Source organism: Ictidomys tridecemlineatus, chromosome 1, assembly GCF_052094955.1.
Source record: "Ictidomys tridecemlineatus isolate mIctTri1 chromosome 1, mIctTri1.hap1, whole genome shotgun sequence".
In the NCBI taxonomy this organism is placed as follows: domain Eukaryota; kingdom Metazoa; phylum Chordata; class Mammalia; order Rodentia; family Sciuridae; genus Ictidomys; species Ictidomys tridecemlineatus.
This window is the reverse complement of record NC_135477.1, coordinates 88,538,096-88,554,612: the sequence shown is the minus strand read 5'-3', so window position 1 is coordinate 88,554,612 and position 16,517 is coordinate 88,538,096. Positions and strand designations below refer to the sequence as shown.

General features: G+C 33.1%; 1 protein-coding gene across 2 annotated transcripts in view; it reads left to right on the top strand.

Annotated features, from left to right (window-relative positions):
- Ap3b1 (adaptor related protein complex 3 subunit beta 1) overlaps positions 1-16,517 on the top strand; it is a 239,841-nt gene that overhangs the window by 27,746 nt on the left and 195,578 nt on the right. The gene's annotated exons all lie outside the window — the stretch shown is intronic.

Below are 16,517 nucleotides of genomic sequence, written 5' to 3'. Positions count from 1 at the left end.
GTAGGTAAAATAGATTATTTTGATTTTTGTAAAATGGATAGGTAGTGATTATATTAACTATATATATTAAATAATGTGTAAATAATATCCCATTTATTCTTTAATGTTAAATTAGAATATCCTATCTAAAAGTGTGAAAGTATTGAAGTATCCCAAAACAAGACACTTGGGTTCTAATTTCATCTATTTTTTCTTAACTTTTCTACCTCTAATATCTAATATTTTCCTGTGAGATAGAAGGAATTATTTTATAGACAAAGGACAATGATATAGCTATCATCCTGCATAGACTTCATGCAAAGAGGAATATTCAAGGAATGTTTTGGTAATTCTACCTAAAAGTTATAAGCACACTTTCGTTTTTCAAATTCCATTACTACCAATAAAAACACATTCAGTTTAAATGCCTAGAACTTTAATAAGCATTGTTAAAGGCAAGAGCATATACTACATTTTAGTTAAAATGCACAATTCAAATAATTAACTACTATGTTATTAGAGGGGTTCAGTTACCAGAGAGCTAAAAATATAATGCAGTTCCTAATTATATATACCATCTTTAATAAAATATGTTTGTAATTTGTATTGTGATCACTCTATTTATTTGATATTTTTCATATTCACAAGGGAAAAAAACTGGTCTAATTTTGGTAACTCTTTGATGCTAAGGAGTCCTGCTTTTGTTTCAATGGAATTAAATTCACAAAGTCTATCTTATTACTACTATGCTATTGCTGATTTTATTTTCCATTATCTTTATGTAATAAGATAAAAAAACACAATTCATTTGCATAATTGCAAAAATAAACTTTACTATAGTAATAGTAAGTAGGAAATAGTACTATTTTTCAGAAGGCAATGCCACATAGGAGAACTTGAAATTTTCTTTCTTGTTATATTAATGTCCAAGTTCCATTTAAGAAAAATGGTTACAGATATTAATAGGTTCTGGTAAAGAGTAAAGTGGTATGAAAATGAAATATATGAAAGCAAGGACTAATTATTATCTGTAGAACACCTAAGAATGATCTGGTCTTGCCTTCAGGCAATGAAGGTGGCGATTTTGAGAATCATCTTATAAATTTTTAATTAAATGTTATGCTTTATGCATAATAGTATTTATGGATAGACAGTTCCTGCAGTTTTTTGAGATAGAATCATGCTGTGATTCCTAGGGTGGTCTTGAACTTGCCATCCTTTTGCCTTAGCCTGCTGAGTAGCTGGGAGTGCAGGGCATTTGCCACTGTCCTTGACTTGCATGGTTTTTACACACATGAACTTTAATTACCACAATTTAGTTAAGTAATTTAGTTAAGTCCCCAATAACAGTGCAAATTTCAGCTACCATGGTGTATTAACTGAGTGACTGCATCATGTACAAACTTTACTGCTAGTTCTTCAGGCAGTAAGTACATCACTATATAAATTACAAATGTGCATCATGATTGTTGATCTATCTTTTCACTTTTTCTAAATGTATTGGTGATTGATTGCTGTATGTATGTTACATTCAGCGTCATACAGAAATGAATATAGTTGTGTTGCCTTGTTTTTTGATGAGAAACCCATGTGACATTTTATAAAAATGGGTAATTGAAAGAGGGATTTGGTCAGCAAAGATGAAAGTGCCCCAAAGAAATGAAAAGTAATTTCACTGGAAATGAAATTCAGGTAGAGTGTTAATGGAGTTATACAGAAAGAACTGTGGCAATACTGACATCACTCCTTTTTGACAAGCATGTCTGAATTTCTAACTAACTGAAAGAACTTTGTAAAGATAAGTTATCAATGTAAATGACAGAAAGGATTTTTTTTTGAGTATTGGGAATTGTACCCAGGAGTGCTTAATCACAGAGTCACATCCCAGCCCTTTTAATATATTTTATCTAAAGACATGGTCTCACTGAGTTGCTCATTACCTCATTGAGTTGCTCAGTACTTCACTAGGTTGCTGAGCTGACTTTGAACTTGCAATCCTCCTGTTTAAGCTTCCTGAGCTGCTGGAATTACAGATATGCGCCTGGTAGGAAAGGGGTTTTGATAAAAGATGAAGATGTCCCAGAAGAAACCATGCTGGTAGAATACCATTAACTAAAGGAATTCCCAGAGATAATTTACAGCATTGAAAGTACAAAAGATAAAATGTTGGAAGCTAATCCAAATTTAGAAAGGATTATGACAGTTTATCAAGTTAGAGAAAAGATGCTTGCTCAGTATTATAAGTTACACAATGAGAACAAGGCAAGTCCTGTTCAAATGACTTTTTTTTTCAAACTACTCTTGATAAGTTAATTCTCAATGTTTCAAGTTATAGTACACCAAATAAATAATATTTTTACTATTTTGTGTTTTCCTGTAATGAAGAATTTAATTTGACAGAAATGTTAAAGGTAACAGATCAGTTATACTTTTTCCAGTGAATTATTAAGATAACTTTCATGGTTTCAGTTTATATTTCTACAGGTCTCAGTACTGCACTACTATTCAGAGAAGGGACTGCCCTTAATTATTTTATCTTTTTAAAAACATTATTTAATTTTTATTTCTGATGGCAAAAACTTCAGAAGAATTTAGATGTCCAACAGTAGATAGTAAAATATGGAATATTTTCCAGCTATCCAAAATGATATTCAGGAATACTGTGAAAACAAAAAGATTTGGAAGGAAGCATAGTCACTATATTTTTATTTGTTTTTACTTTTCTTAGTACTTTCTTTTTTAAAGAATTTAATTGATTATTATAATTGTACATATTATCGAGATTCACTGTTACATATTCATACTTGAACACAGTATAATTTGGTCAGTTTCATTCTCTAGTACTGCCTCTATTCCTCCTCTCCTTCCCCTGCTGATCTTTCTCTTTTCATGAGATTTCTCTCCCACTAACTTTTTTCCTTTTTGCTAACTTCCATAGGTAAGAGAAAAATGACCCTTGACTTTCCTTAATTATTTCTTTAAACTTTGGCTCTTACATTCCATTAAAATAATTTATTTCACTAAATTACAGAATAGTATTGAAATTCCTGGTTCAGAAAGTGAGGGCAAGTGTATAAAGTAGTCTTTAGGTAAAAAATTTTAAAAAATCGAAAAATGTGGCATTCGGTGTTATTTTCTATATTATGTTTTTGACACCAATAAATATATTCTCATAATCTAGACTACTGGACTATCATAAATATAACTTAAATGTAAATAAGTGGATTATACAAAATGTAAATATAGCCATGCATACCTGGTAGTTACAGACTATCTGTCTGTTTTTGAGAAATTTTGTTTAAAGGGAAATGTTTTTTTTAATTATAGGAAAATGATTAGTAATTAATAACCACTCTTACACAAGTGGTACAAATATTTGTTATGCAAATAATATAAACATTTATTATTTGTAAAGTTTTAAATTATTTATTTTGAATAATATTGAGGTATAAAAATAGAGATTTCATCTTTCAAATAAACTTAAAAATCAAATAGTTAGGTACTCTTAAATACTAATTTTGGACTTTGGGATAACGGAATGTGCTTGCTTCCTCTCCCTCCCTTTCAGTAGTGTTATACTTTGTAGTTTTCATCATAGTCTTGCGTTCCTTGTTAGATTGGTTTCTTTGTATTTTTTTTTTTTACCCTTGATTTTCATTAGGATGGTCCCCATTGAAACGAATAACTTTTCTGTAACTTGCATTTAGCTTTCTAAGTGAACTCTCCTTTAACTTATCCAATAATCTTTTCAGTCCTTTTCTTGGATTTTCTGGACAGATAATTATAACATATGGAAGCTATAATAGTTTATATTTTAATTTTAAATATTTATGTCTTATTTTTCTTGTATCTGCATTGAATACAGCTCTACCATGATGTTGAATACTGTGGATAGTAGAGGACATTTCTGATTTTATTGGAAATAATTTAACATTTAAATATTTCTTTCTTTTTGTTTTAAAGATGGACAATATTTATTTATTTTATTTATTTTTGTGTGGTGCCAAGGATTGAACCCAGTGCCTCTTGTGTGAGGCAAGTGCTCTACCGCTGAGCTATAATCCCAGCCCCAATATTTAAATATTTCTAATGTCTTACTCTTTGGATATAATGTATCTTGTAGAATTCATGTAGACACATTTTTACATATTTATGTGATGTTGATCTTGTCTTTTGAAAAGGTTTCTAATATGGGTTGAGCTAGGTTCATAGAATGAGTTATTATCTAAGCTTTCTTGGCCTGCTGCAAGGCTGAAAAGACCTTATTGTTTTTAGTTTTTATGTTTAGGATTAGAATCCATTGGCATTAACTTTTGTGTATGGTGTGGGATAAAAGCCAAGGTATTTATTTTTTTTTTGCCCCTGAATATCCAGTTTTCCCTTTGCTGTGGGCTTAAAAGGCTATCCTTTCCTCTTTAAAGTTAACCTTCAATAAAAATCAGTTTACCCTGTATACATGACACTTCAACTGAGACATGTGTCTGCATCTGACATCTGAGATCTAGCTCTTCTCTGGATTACTAATCTTTATAGCTATCATTTCCTGAGTCCCTTAGTTTTAATTTCTATATCCTCAAAGTAAAATATACTGTAAGTTCTCCAATCTTAATTTTGTTTTACAAGATTTTTTTTTTTTTTTTTGGTGTTGTTGTCTAACTTTTGTGTTTCCATGTAAAATTTAGAGTCAGCTTGTCAGTTTATGAAAGGAAAGAAAAGGCTCATGGGATTTATATTGGAATTGCATTAAATCTATAGATAATTTTGGGAGAATTAACATTTTCACAGTATTTATTCTTAAGCTTCATGATTATGATTCTACCCTTTGTTTAGAAATTCAGTTTCTCTTGACAGTGTACGTAGTTTTTAGTTATATTTGAACTTCTATTGTTTTGTGAGTACTTTCTTTAAACATTTTTGTATTTTGGATACTATTGAATACTGTGTTTTTAAATCTCAATTTTCAACTTACAAATTTTGCTTGCTTGTTCCCCCTTTTATTAAATAATTATACTTATTTGCTTGAATTTTTTTCAGTGAAATGTTAATGACAATCATTTTTTCTCCTTTTCATTCAGTGTTTAGTTTGATTTATAATTAACACTGTATTCCTATGTGGAAACTCCAAATTATTTAAAACCTTCCATGTTTATACACACAGACGTGTGTGTGTGTGTGTGTGTGTGTGTGTGTGTGTGTGTGTGTATGTGAATTTTCTGTTATTAGATGTTGGATTTTGAAATTCTCTCTCTGATTTAGTTCATTTATCTTTGTAATTATGAGATAATGGACAAATTTTAATCTTTCTTTGATAGTTGAGACTTAAAATTCCTAATGAAAGTTATTGACATATGTTACATCATAGCCATACATGTCACAGAGCATTTAGTTGGATATGATTGAGTTGAAAACAATTAAAAGTAATTACAAAGTTCTAGATATTTTGGTTATATATATTTCCAAAATATATAAAACTAGATGCATTGTTACTATAGGAAAACCTGAAAAGTTCCTTTAAGAAACGGAAGTTAATGATTGAGTTAATGATTATAATGATTATAATAAATATTTTTTCTATATCTTTGTAGACTGTTCACTCTCTTGCTTCTTTCAACGTAGTTATTTCATTTCTATGTATATTTTAAAGAATTCAAGTTAAGATTGTTGCTGGCATCTTTTTTTTTTCCCTTCAAATTATTGGTTTGGAAATTGCTTAAAGGGCCAAGATTTTCTGCAGTCACGATGTGCATCAGGACCAGTTCCTTAATACCAGTCCTCAGATTTTACTGGTGGTACCTATCTATAGAACGTTAGTGGGTTTTCTGTCAGTTTTGCTCTAGTCAAATCAAGGGCTCCTAACTTTCCATTTACTCTTTCCACCACAGCCTCTTTTTAAAAGCTGAATCTATCAGTAGTGTGTGCCACCATTCCTGACGTGGCTACTGTTGCAACTGGTCTCCTCCCCTCCTTTTTTGTTACCTATAAATTAGTGAGTAGTTATTTATAAATTAAATTTCTGCACATTGTTCCCATCTTTATTTATTGCTGTGAGGAATGACCTGTCAATATTGTTAAGACATTTAGTACAATTTCTTTTTTCTTCCTGAGTTTAAAAATTATTGTATAATTTGCACCTTAATTATTATTCAGTGTTTAAAAAGTAATTTGAACAGCATATGAAAGTCAATGTAATATACTAAATTAATAGAATGAAGGGGAAATAAACCACATGATCATCTTAATTTATACAGAAGAGGCATCTGACAAAATTTGTTACATTCTTTAATGGTAAAACCACGTAACACTAGGAATTGAAGAAAATTATTACAACATACTAAAAGGCATGAAAAAACATAAAAGCTAGCATAATATTCAGTGGTGAATGACTGAAATCTTTTACTCTATGATCAGGAATTTGATAAGGATTCTTGCTTTTGCCACTTCTATTAAATGTAGTACTAAAAATTTTACCCAGAGCAGTCAAACTAGAAGAAGAAATAAAAGGCATCCAATTAGAAAGGAAGAAGTTAAATTATCTTTGTTCCCAGACAACATGGTGTTTACGTAGAAAACCCTCAAGATTCCACAAAAAATAATTGTTAGAATTAATACTGGGCTGGGTATGTGGCTCAAGCAGTAGCGCACTCACTCGCCTGGCATGCGTGGAGCGCTGGGTTCCATCCTCAACACCACATAAAAATAAAATAAACATATTGTGTTCACCTAAAACTAAAAAATTAAAAAAAAAAGAATTAATACCTAAATTCAGCATAGTTGCAGAATACAGAATTAACAGGCAAAATCAGTTGTATTTTTATACACTAACAGTAAACAATCTGAAAAGGAAATTAAGAAAATAGTTCCTTTTATGATAGCATCAAAAAGAGTAAAATAATTAGGGATAAGCTTAACCAGAGAGGCGAGAGATTTGTAAACTGAATGCTTTAAAATGTTGCTGAAAAAAATTAAAATATAAATAAGAAAGACTAGTATGAAGATGTCAAAGTAATCTACGTGTTTTACTAAAAACACCAATGATTTTACTTTTTTGCAAAAATAGAAAAATCTATCTGAAAATTCTCATTGAACTCATGGGACCCTGAATAACCCCCAAAAATCTTGAAAAAGAGCAAAGTTTAGGTCTCACACTTTCTGATTTAAAAACTTACTATAGAACCACAGTTATAAGAACAGTAAGGTATTGAGATGAAGATAGACATATAGACCACGGTACCATAGAGAGCCCAGAAATAAGCCTTCATTTATATGGTCAAATGATTTTTGGTCAAGGGGCAAGATCATATAAAGGAAAAAGGACAGTATTTTAAACAAAATACTGCTAAGAAAACTGGATATCCATCTGTAAGAGAATAAAGGTGGAACCCTAATTCGTGTCATATGTAAAAGAAAATCAAAACAGATCATAGATCTAACTGTAAGAACTGAAACTTTTATAAAACTGTATGAAGAAAACAGGACAAAAACTTCATGGCATTGGTTTTGACAAAGAATTCTTACTATGACAAAACACGAGCAACAACAACAACAAAATAGATAATTTGGATTTTATCAAAATTAACATATGTATCAAAGAAGATCATCAATAAAATGTAAAGGCCACCTACAGAATAGGAGTAAATATTTGCAAGTCACATATCTCATAAACGGGATTAATATTTAGAATATATAGATAATTTCTATAACTCAACAACTAAAAAATCCAGTGAAAAAAGTAGATAACAGAGTTGAATAGACTTTCCTCCAACCAAGATATACAGATAGCCAATAAGCACATGGATAGATGCTCCATATCACTAATCGTTTGAAAAATACAAATCAAAGCTACAACAAGGTGAGACCACTTTTATACTCATTAGGATGACTGTTATCAAGAAAACAAACTACAGGTGTTGGTGAGTGTTTTAATCAGCTTTTTTACTACTGTATCCAAAAGACCTGTCAGGAACAATTTTAGAGGATGAAAGTTTACTTGGGTGCTCATGATTTCAGAGGTCTCAAACAGCTGGCTCCACTCCTCTGGGCTTGAGGTGAGGCTGATGATGGTGAAAGAGTGTGGTGGAGGACAGCAGCTGGTGATATCACACCAGGAAGAAGAGAGAGAGAGAGAGGGGGGGGGGAGGGGCAGGCAGACACAGACAGACAGACAGACACACTCTCTCCAGAACAAAATATAAACCCTAAAGGCACGCCCTCAGGGACCTACTTCTTCCAGCTATACACTACCTGCATATGTTACCATTTAGTTAATCCCTACCAGAGTATTAACACACTGGTTAGGTTAAGGCTGTCATAACTCAAATCATTTCATCTCTAAAACTTCTTGCATTGTGTCAGACGTTAGTTTTTTGGGGACACCTAAATGTAACAGTGAGGATGAAGAAATAAAGATTACTGGTGGGAATATAAAATGATGCAGCTACTATGGAAAAAAGTGTGGCAGTTCCTTAGAAAATTAAAAGTAGAATTACAATATGATCCAGTTACTCCATATCTGGTTATATACAAAGAAGAATTGAAAGGAGGTTAACTTGAACAGATATTTATACAATAGTGTTTGTACATTTATTCACAAAGCCAAAAGGTGGGAAAACATTACATGTTCATCACTGGATAAAGAGATAAACAAAAAGTAGTGTAGATATCCATAATGAAATATATTCAACCTTAAGTAGTGAAATTCTGACATGCTACGATGTGAATAAACCTTAAGATAGCATGTTAAGTGAAATAAGATACAAAAAGACATATGATTCTATTTATATAAAATACTCAAACTTACAGAAAGTAGTATAGTGGTTATCAGTGGCAAGGAGGATAGAAGGGTTGAGTGCTCATCTTTCAAAAAGCACTTTAGATATTTATTTTAAATGATATGACCTTATCTATATAGTGCTTTTGGTTTAATCTCTATCTTGCTCATTTAAGTTTGTTCATGGCTTTTACTGTTTTTGTTTTTTTCCCCTCAAATCATATCCTCCTCATTCTTGAGATTTTTGGTTTGTTTCCAGGTGATACAAGCATTTTGTATACAAGGAAGATAATGTAGATGGCATTTTCTGAGTCCTTTCCTGTTGGAACTGTTTTTTGTACTTTTACCATGTGAAAATACATTATTTAATAGAATTATTAGATTGTAATGTTTTCTTCTTCTAAAAGTTGTATAGATTTTATTCTTAATTTCCTCTGGTTTAGATGTAGGGGTCAGAAGTATGGTGGCCACCAGATTTTTTAAAAAACTTTTTGTAGTTGTAGATGGACAGAATGTCTTTATTTTATTTGATTATTTTTATGTGGTATTAAGGAGCAAACCCAGTGCCTCACACATTCTAGGCAGGAGCTCTGCCACTGAACTACGGCCTCAGCCCAACTGGCTTATTTTATTATTTCTCTTCTGTGGAACCTGTTATAACTGTCCAGATACTCAGCTTTGACTATGTTGAGGAAAAAGAAATTTAATCAAGATATGATCTGTGTTTTTCTTCTTTTCACTGATTTGTTATAGTACTAATAAACCTTTTTGTTTTAAAATCTTAAATCTGTCTTTTACTTAGAGAAATTTTCTTGTTATTTATTTGCTCTTTTTTTCTGTCAGTCTGCCTGTTTTCTCTTGGCATTTCTATTATGTGTTTATTACATTTCGTGGACCCGTCCTTCATGTCTCTGTCTTCTGACCTGTCAAATTGATACTGTCTCTCTGTTCTTTCCTGATTTCTGGATGAATGTTTTAAGCTGGCATTGTAATTCAATATAGATTTTTGTTATTATTTTATGTTCCCCTACTATATTTTAAAATGTGGTAGTGACATCTTCATCTGAAAGCTTCTTTTCATAATGCAAAATTATTCTTTTTATAAGAAATGCCACATCCCCTCAAATCTCATTAAGAATATGAATTGGACATTTCCAGTGCTATTTTAAGGAATCTGTTTTCTTTTCTTTTGAACTATGGGATGGTTTTGTATGCCATTTATTTCCCTTATTTGGTAATGCTTAGAGAGCTTTAGATGTGTCTGTAGTTGGCCAGAATTTCTATTTGAGATTGGTTCTGTTATAGACTCTCTAAATTCTTAGTATCAATGTTTTCAGGCTCAGTGATGTAAAGAAGAGAGTAGTATCAATATTGTTAGTTATTAGAAGATCAGTATCTATATAGAATAAGAAGAACAAGTAGTTCCAAGGTAAGGAGCCTGAGAGCACTGTTCTCTCTGTCTTGTTATAATTAGTACATATGTCTTTGTTGAATGTAGCAATGTAATTAACTTTCATGGTTTTTTTTGGGGGGGGTTGTTGTTTTAAGTGATCCTTGGGAATAAGTAGTCTAGTCTTTTGTATGGTATGCTGTTATCAGGGTGCTTCTGAAGATGTTAGAAAAAACAATATCTGGGAGTTGGGAATATAGCTCAGTTGGAAGAGTGCTTGCCTCGCATGCACAAAGCCCTGCATTCAATCCCCAGCACTACACACACACACAGACAAACCAATAAATGTGAGCCAAGAAACTGTTATGCTTAAGTAGTAGGCAATAGTTCCACTTATAATTAAATTGTAAGTTATGCTAGGGGGACATGGTATCCTACATCCATTTATTCTCCAGATTGCGACTAGTAGGTAAATGGTTATTTTCTAAACTGTTATGTTCATTCCATGTAGAAATTTGTTGAAATTTCTGTCATGTGACTGGTAGATTATCTGTAATTAAAAATATGCTGGGTTGGGCTGGGGTTGTTGCTCAATGGTAGAGTGCTCACCTAGCATGTGGCAGGCCCTGGGTTCCATCCTTAGCACCACGTAAAAATAAATAAATAAAATAAAGGTATTGTGTCCAACTAAAACTAAAAAAAAAAAAAAAGAAAAAAAGATAAAAGAAAAAAAAAATCCTGGGTTGACTCAGTAGCCAAATAGAGACAACAGAAGAAAGTGTTAAAAGTTCAGGACAGATTAGAAGAAAATCATTTTGAATAGCAATTTTTTTTGAATAGCAAAAATTAAAAAGAAATGAAAAGAGCTTAAGAACCTGTTGGATAATTTCAAAAGTCCTAAAATATGTATTATTGAATTCAAAAAAGAGAAGAGAAACAGACTAGAGCAGAAAAAAATATTTAAAGAAATAACAGCAGAGAATTCCCCAAATTTAAGCTTAGCATGGTGGCACATGCCTATAATCTGAGCTGCTCAGGAGGATCATGAGTCTGAGGTCAGTCTCAGTCAGTTAGAAAAACTTTGTTTCAGAAAAAGAAAAAAAAAAGGCTGGGAAATGGCTGGGGGTATAGGTCAGTGGTAAAGTGTCCCTGGAGTCAATCCCCAGTTCCATATACACACAAAAGTTCCCTTTTGATGAAAGATGTAAACTAATAAGCTCAGCTAAGGCTTCTTTTATCTATTAAATCAGGATCCATCAGGATAAAACAAGACCTGACCATTAATAAACATAATAATCAAACTATTGAAGAACATAAACCAAAAAAAATCTTAAAAATAACCTGAGTGGGGCTGGGGGCAGGGGTGGGGGGAGACACACATCATATAGGAGAACAGTGACTTGAAATAACTATAGATTTCACTTCAGAAACCATGGGAGCCAGAAGACAGTAGAACATCTTTAAACTACTGAAAGAAAAGAACTGTTAACCCAGAATTATATATGCAGTGAAGATACCCTTCAAGGTTAAAATTAAATAAAGATATTCTCAAGAAAAGAAACACTAAAAATACCCAATTCTAGCAGTCTTGCTTTCCTGGAATGTTAATGGCAATTCTTCAGGCTGTGAGGAAATGGTGTCAGATGGATTTTTAGGGAGATCAAAATGGTAGGGTAGATATCTGAATAAGCTTAACGTTATCCACTGACTGAGAGGTTTTTTAATGGGCATATGTATTTTATATATGGCAGCTCCAACATAAAGGTTAATGGGGAGATGGTTTAAAAGAACCTATAGTTGTAAAGTTTCTACATTTTACTTGATGTGGTGCAGTGTCAACTAAGTAGACTGTATAAGGCTTGCTATGTCTTTCTGTATTTGGCTCTGTATCCCTAGAGAAAGAACCACTAAAAAATGACACACACAAAAAAAACAAAAAGTAAATATAAAGTATTAACTTCTAAAAAAATTTTTAACTAAGAAGGGAAAAGGTTAAACAGCAGAATACAAAAGACAGGGACTAAACAGACAACAGGTAGTAAAATGAAAGACCTGAATCTAATGATGTCAATAATTACTTTAAATAGAAATAATTCTGATGTTTCTGATTAAAAGAGATCTTCAGAATGGATGAAAATATCAAGGTACAACTGTATGCTCCCTAGAAGAAATTCAACATAAAGGCTTAAATTGTAAGGGTAGAAAAATATATACCATGCAAACATAAAAACAATGCTTTAGTGACTATTCAGAGAAAGTAAACTTTTGAACAAATAATACAATAGGGATAGGACAGACCTTATGTAACATTAAGGATCATATCTCAAAAAAAAGTTCTTAAATGTGCATGACAACAAGGAATTAGAAATGAAGCAAATATAAAACAACAACAACAACACAAACCTGTTAAAATTGAAAGAAAGGCTAGACCAATGCATAATTGGAGAGTTCATTATTTTTTTCTTAAAAATCAGTAGAATAATGAGATGAAAAACCTGTGAAGATATTGAAGACTGGAATAATATCAGCTAATCTGACCTAATTGACATTTATAGAACACTTAACCAATAAGAGCCATATACACATTCTTTTGACATGCAGGGTAGACAATGTTCAGGCCATATCATCAATCTAAACATTATGGTTGATTTCAGTTCTTTCAAATTTGTTATCCAATGATAATGGAGTTGGAAAAGATCAGTAAATTTCTTAAATATTTGAAAATTGTGTATTAGACTTCTAAATAACTCATGGAACAAATTGGAAGTCACAATGGAATTAGAATGAAAATGAAAAATTTTATATCAAAATTTGGAGGATTCAGGTAAAGCAGTGCTTGAAAGAAATTTGTAATAAAAATTTTCATTTAAAAAGAAAAAGAAAATTTTCCAGTATATTATCTAAACATCCACTTTAAACATAGAAGAGCAAATTGAAGCCAAATTGAACTGAAAATAAGGAATAAAAAAGGTAGAATAGAAATCAGTGAAATTGAGGGGAGAAAACCAATAGAGAAGTAATCAGTGAATTTGAAAACTTATCCATGAAAAGATTAAAAAAATTGATAAACCTGTAGAAAAAACAGTCAAACAAAAATAGAGCAAATTACCAATATCAGGAAGAGAAGACAGCATATTAACATTTAAAGGATAGTTAAGGAACACTTCAGGCACTTTTATAGCTGTCAATTTGACAACTTTGTTCAAATGGACAAAGATGATGCTTAAAAGACAAATTACAAAGTTCACTCAAGAACTAGATTACCTCAATGGTTCTGTATCTTTGAAAGTAATTGAATTTCTCATTTAAAAAGCTTCCAACACAGAAAACTCCAGTTCTCTATAAACTCTTCCAGAAAATAGAATATGAAGAAATCTTTCTGAATTCAGTATATGAGATCAGTATATGAGATCAGCATTGTATTATGTGAAAGCTAGACCAACACTTTAACTACATCCACATCTCTCATGAATATAAGAGTACTGAAGTGAGGGCATTTCAGTCAGGTCCTCCATATTGCAAGGCTGTTAGTCTGAACCCACAGTCCAAGGAATATTGATATTGGGATGAGGACACCAAAGGTCAAAGAATGACAATAAATAAGTTTGTATGAAAGTAAAGGATAAGCAAGAAACATTCCTATGATTTTTGTGCTTGGCAGATCCTTTTAGTTTTTAGAGAGGTGGAGAGGTTCAGGGAAGCACTGCTTTGGAAGTTCAGAGTACCTGACATTGTTTCTGAATACATCTGGAATAACACCATTCTTCCAACACCATAGGCACTTGGAGTTGGTTAAACTATGGAAAAATCTTTGGAAGTTACAGTTACAGTCCAGAGACCAGAAGATAGAGAACCTCTGAGCTAATTGGATGGATTTTCCTGTAAGCATTAATGAGATCAATTATAAAATCTTTAGAAATGCAGAATCACATATACTGTAGGACTTTTAGAAATAAATTATCTGCTGAGTTGTGAGAAAGAAGAAGTTTGAACTCCTACTGAAGTGTTTGCACAACTGAGACTTTATAAGTGGCCCAGAGATTAAGCATTACAACACTGCTGGTCCTAGAAAAACATCCTGAGTTTATTGGAAAATTTGGAGAATAAACCCTTAAACAATGACAGCAAAACATTCATAACCCAGTCACATGTGGACTGGGAGAAAATAGCTTTTAAAGAAAAAAAAATTTTTTTTTCTATAGCAATGTGCAAACTCAAATGGCTAGAGATTTCTTACAAATTGAGGAGGTTGTGTACCTTGACAGAATTAGTCCTGGAAGCCAAAGAATGTAACAACAAAACAAAAACATCAAAACACATTCAGACCCCTGCCTGCAACCCCTTGATTGGTTACGTATTCTTTTACAAGGTGAAGCAGGCACTGTATTCCCAAGTGCACCCTGAACTGCTCAACTAGGAGTTGACTAAGGTCCTGTCTGAGAAATATGAGCAGCTTCCAGAGCAAATAAAGCAGAAATACATTGAGGATTTACAGAAGGAGAAACAGGAGTTTGAAAAAAAACTGGCTCAGGAATACCACCCTGATCGTCCAGGACTCCAAGAAATCTGATGTCCACAAGAAGTGTCAAATAAAAGCCTCCTAAAAGCTATAAGGAAATGTGAAAAATGTGCAATCTCATCCAGAAGCTGATAAATTTTCCAAGAAGGTGAAATATTATGGATTGCCCAAGCTCCCCATAAATTTCACCAAGATTCATGGTCTGAAGGAACCTGCAACATTTACCTATGAGAAAATGCGTAGTAGAGATTGGCAGACACACAATGTCCCACAGCCTGAAGGAACCACACAAAAGCCAGGCTGAGGAGCTGCAGAAATAGTACAGGGTGAACCTGGATCTCTGGCTCAGGAGTTTGTCACCTAAGGAATATGCGCTGTACAAAGAGACAAGCAATGGTAAGTGAAAGAACATGACCATGACAAGAGCCCTGAACCCCAGGATCAGACACATAGACATGTAGTCTTTATCAGCTAAGACTTTGAAAGAGGAACAAGGACTGCAGGCCCTGGGAGAGACTCATCAGAGACTATTTGAATGGGATTAACTATCAACTATCATATCTCACAGGGATCAAAAGAGATAAGAAGGAAGATGGGGAAGAGGTTGAAGGAAGCAATTCCTCAGGTTCCAACAGTGGCCTTGAAGATGAAGATAGTGGCTCTGAGGGCAATGGCTCTAACTCATCTTTCTCAGGAGGCTCCTCAGACTTAGACTCCATCTGAGCTTTGTTAACATAGTGAATGGTTGTGGTCAGAGAATTTCCTAAGTTTAGGGCATCCACATCAAACATTTTTACTTCATTTCCCTCCTCTCTCATTCTTCCTCTTCCCCCCAAATAAAAGGAGTACAGGGTGGGAAGAAGGGAATTTAGAGCAATACTTTCTGTATCAGGTCCATAAACCTGGGAGAAAGAAGACCCTTCTGAAAGAATAAATACAAGTATTAGACATTATTGCCTCACTTTATTTCCAGTACCACCCCCAGAGGAATTCCATACAATTAAGACTCTTAGATACACAATGAGGTGGTTGGGTTTGGGGGGCACACTAGACTAAACTCAGTATTCTTGAAATAAAATTTGCTCTTATATTCTGCCTTCTAGTATGGTAGGAGAACACACATGAATCTGTGACCCTCTCTGTTTTGTGGGATCCTCTCAGGATTCTTGCACTGAATCTAGAGTGAGGAATATTTAATGGGGGTTATGGTAGGAGCCTTAAAAAAACATAGGGTGGCTTCTGGTATTTCTCTATCACTGAGGTAAGGAATTAGCCATTTCCACACCTGGAAATGGATGGAATCATGCTGGCAACAGTATTTCTATATGTATAATGAGATTTTGGGGGGTCACTAATTAAAAAAGTGGAAGTTAAAATTTAAAAAGCACCTTATGTATTTTATTGGAATGAGATCCTCTGTAGAATCAATATCTTATGACTTCAGGAACTGCTTCTCCTATTGGTCTGAATTTTTTTCTGGGCAGAAGTTTCAAATCCTTCCTGTTGCAGAAGGTTGAGTGAATCTCACCTTTAATATTCAGGATTGATGGATACACAGATATTGAGATAGACAACCACGCTACTCTGTGACTCCATTTGATCTGACTTGATTGATGTTCCGGTATCAGAGTGCAGTTATTTATTTTAATTTATTGGTATTTTATGGTTTAGATGTGGTGTCCCTCAAAAGCTCACGTGTTAAGACAATGCAAAAAGGTTCAGAGGAGCAATGACTGGGTTCTAAGAGTCTTAACCCTGTCAGTGAACTAATCCCCTGGTAGGAATTAACTGAGTGGTGAAGAAGTGGTAGGGTGTGGCTGGAGGAGGTGGGAATTGAGGCTTGGCTTGGGAATGTATATTTG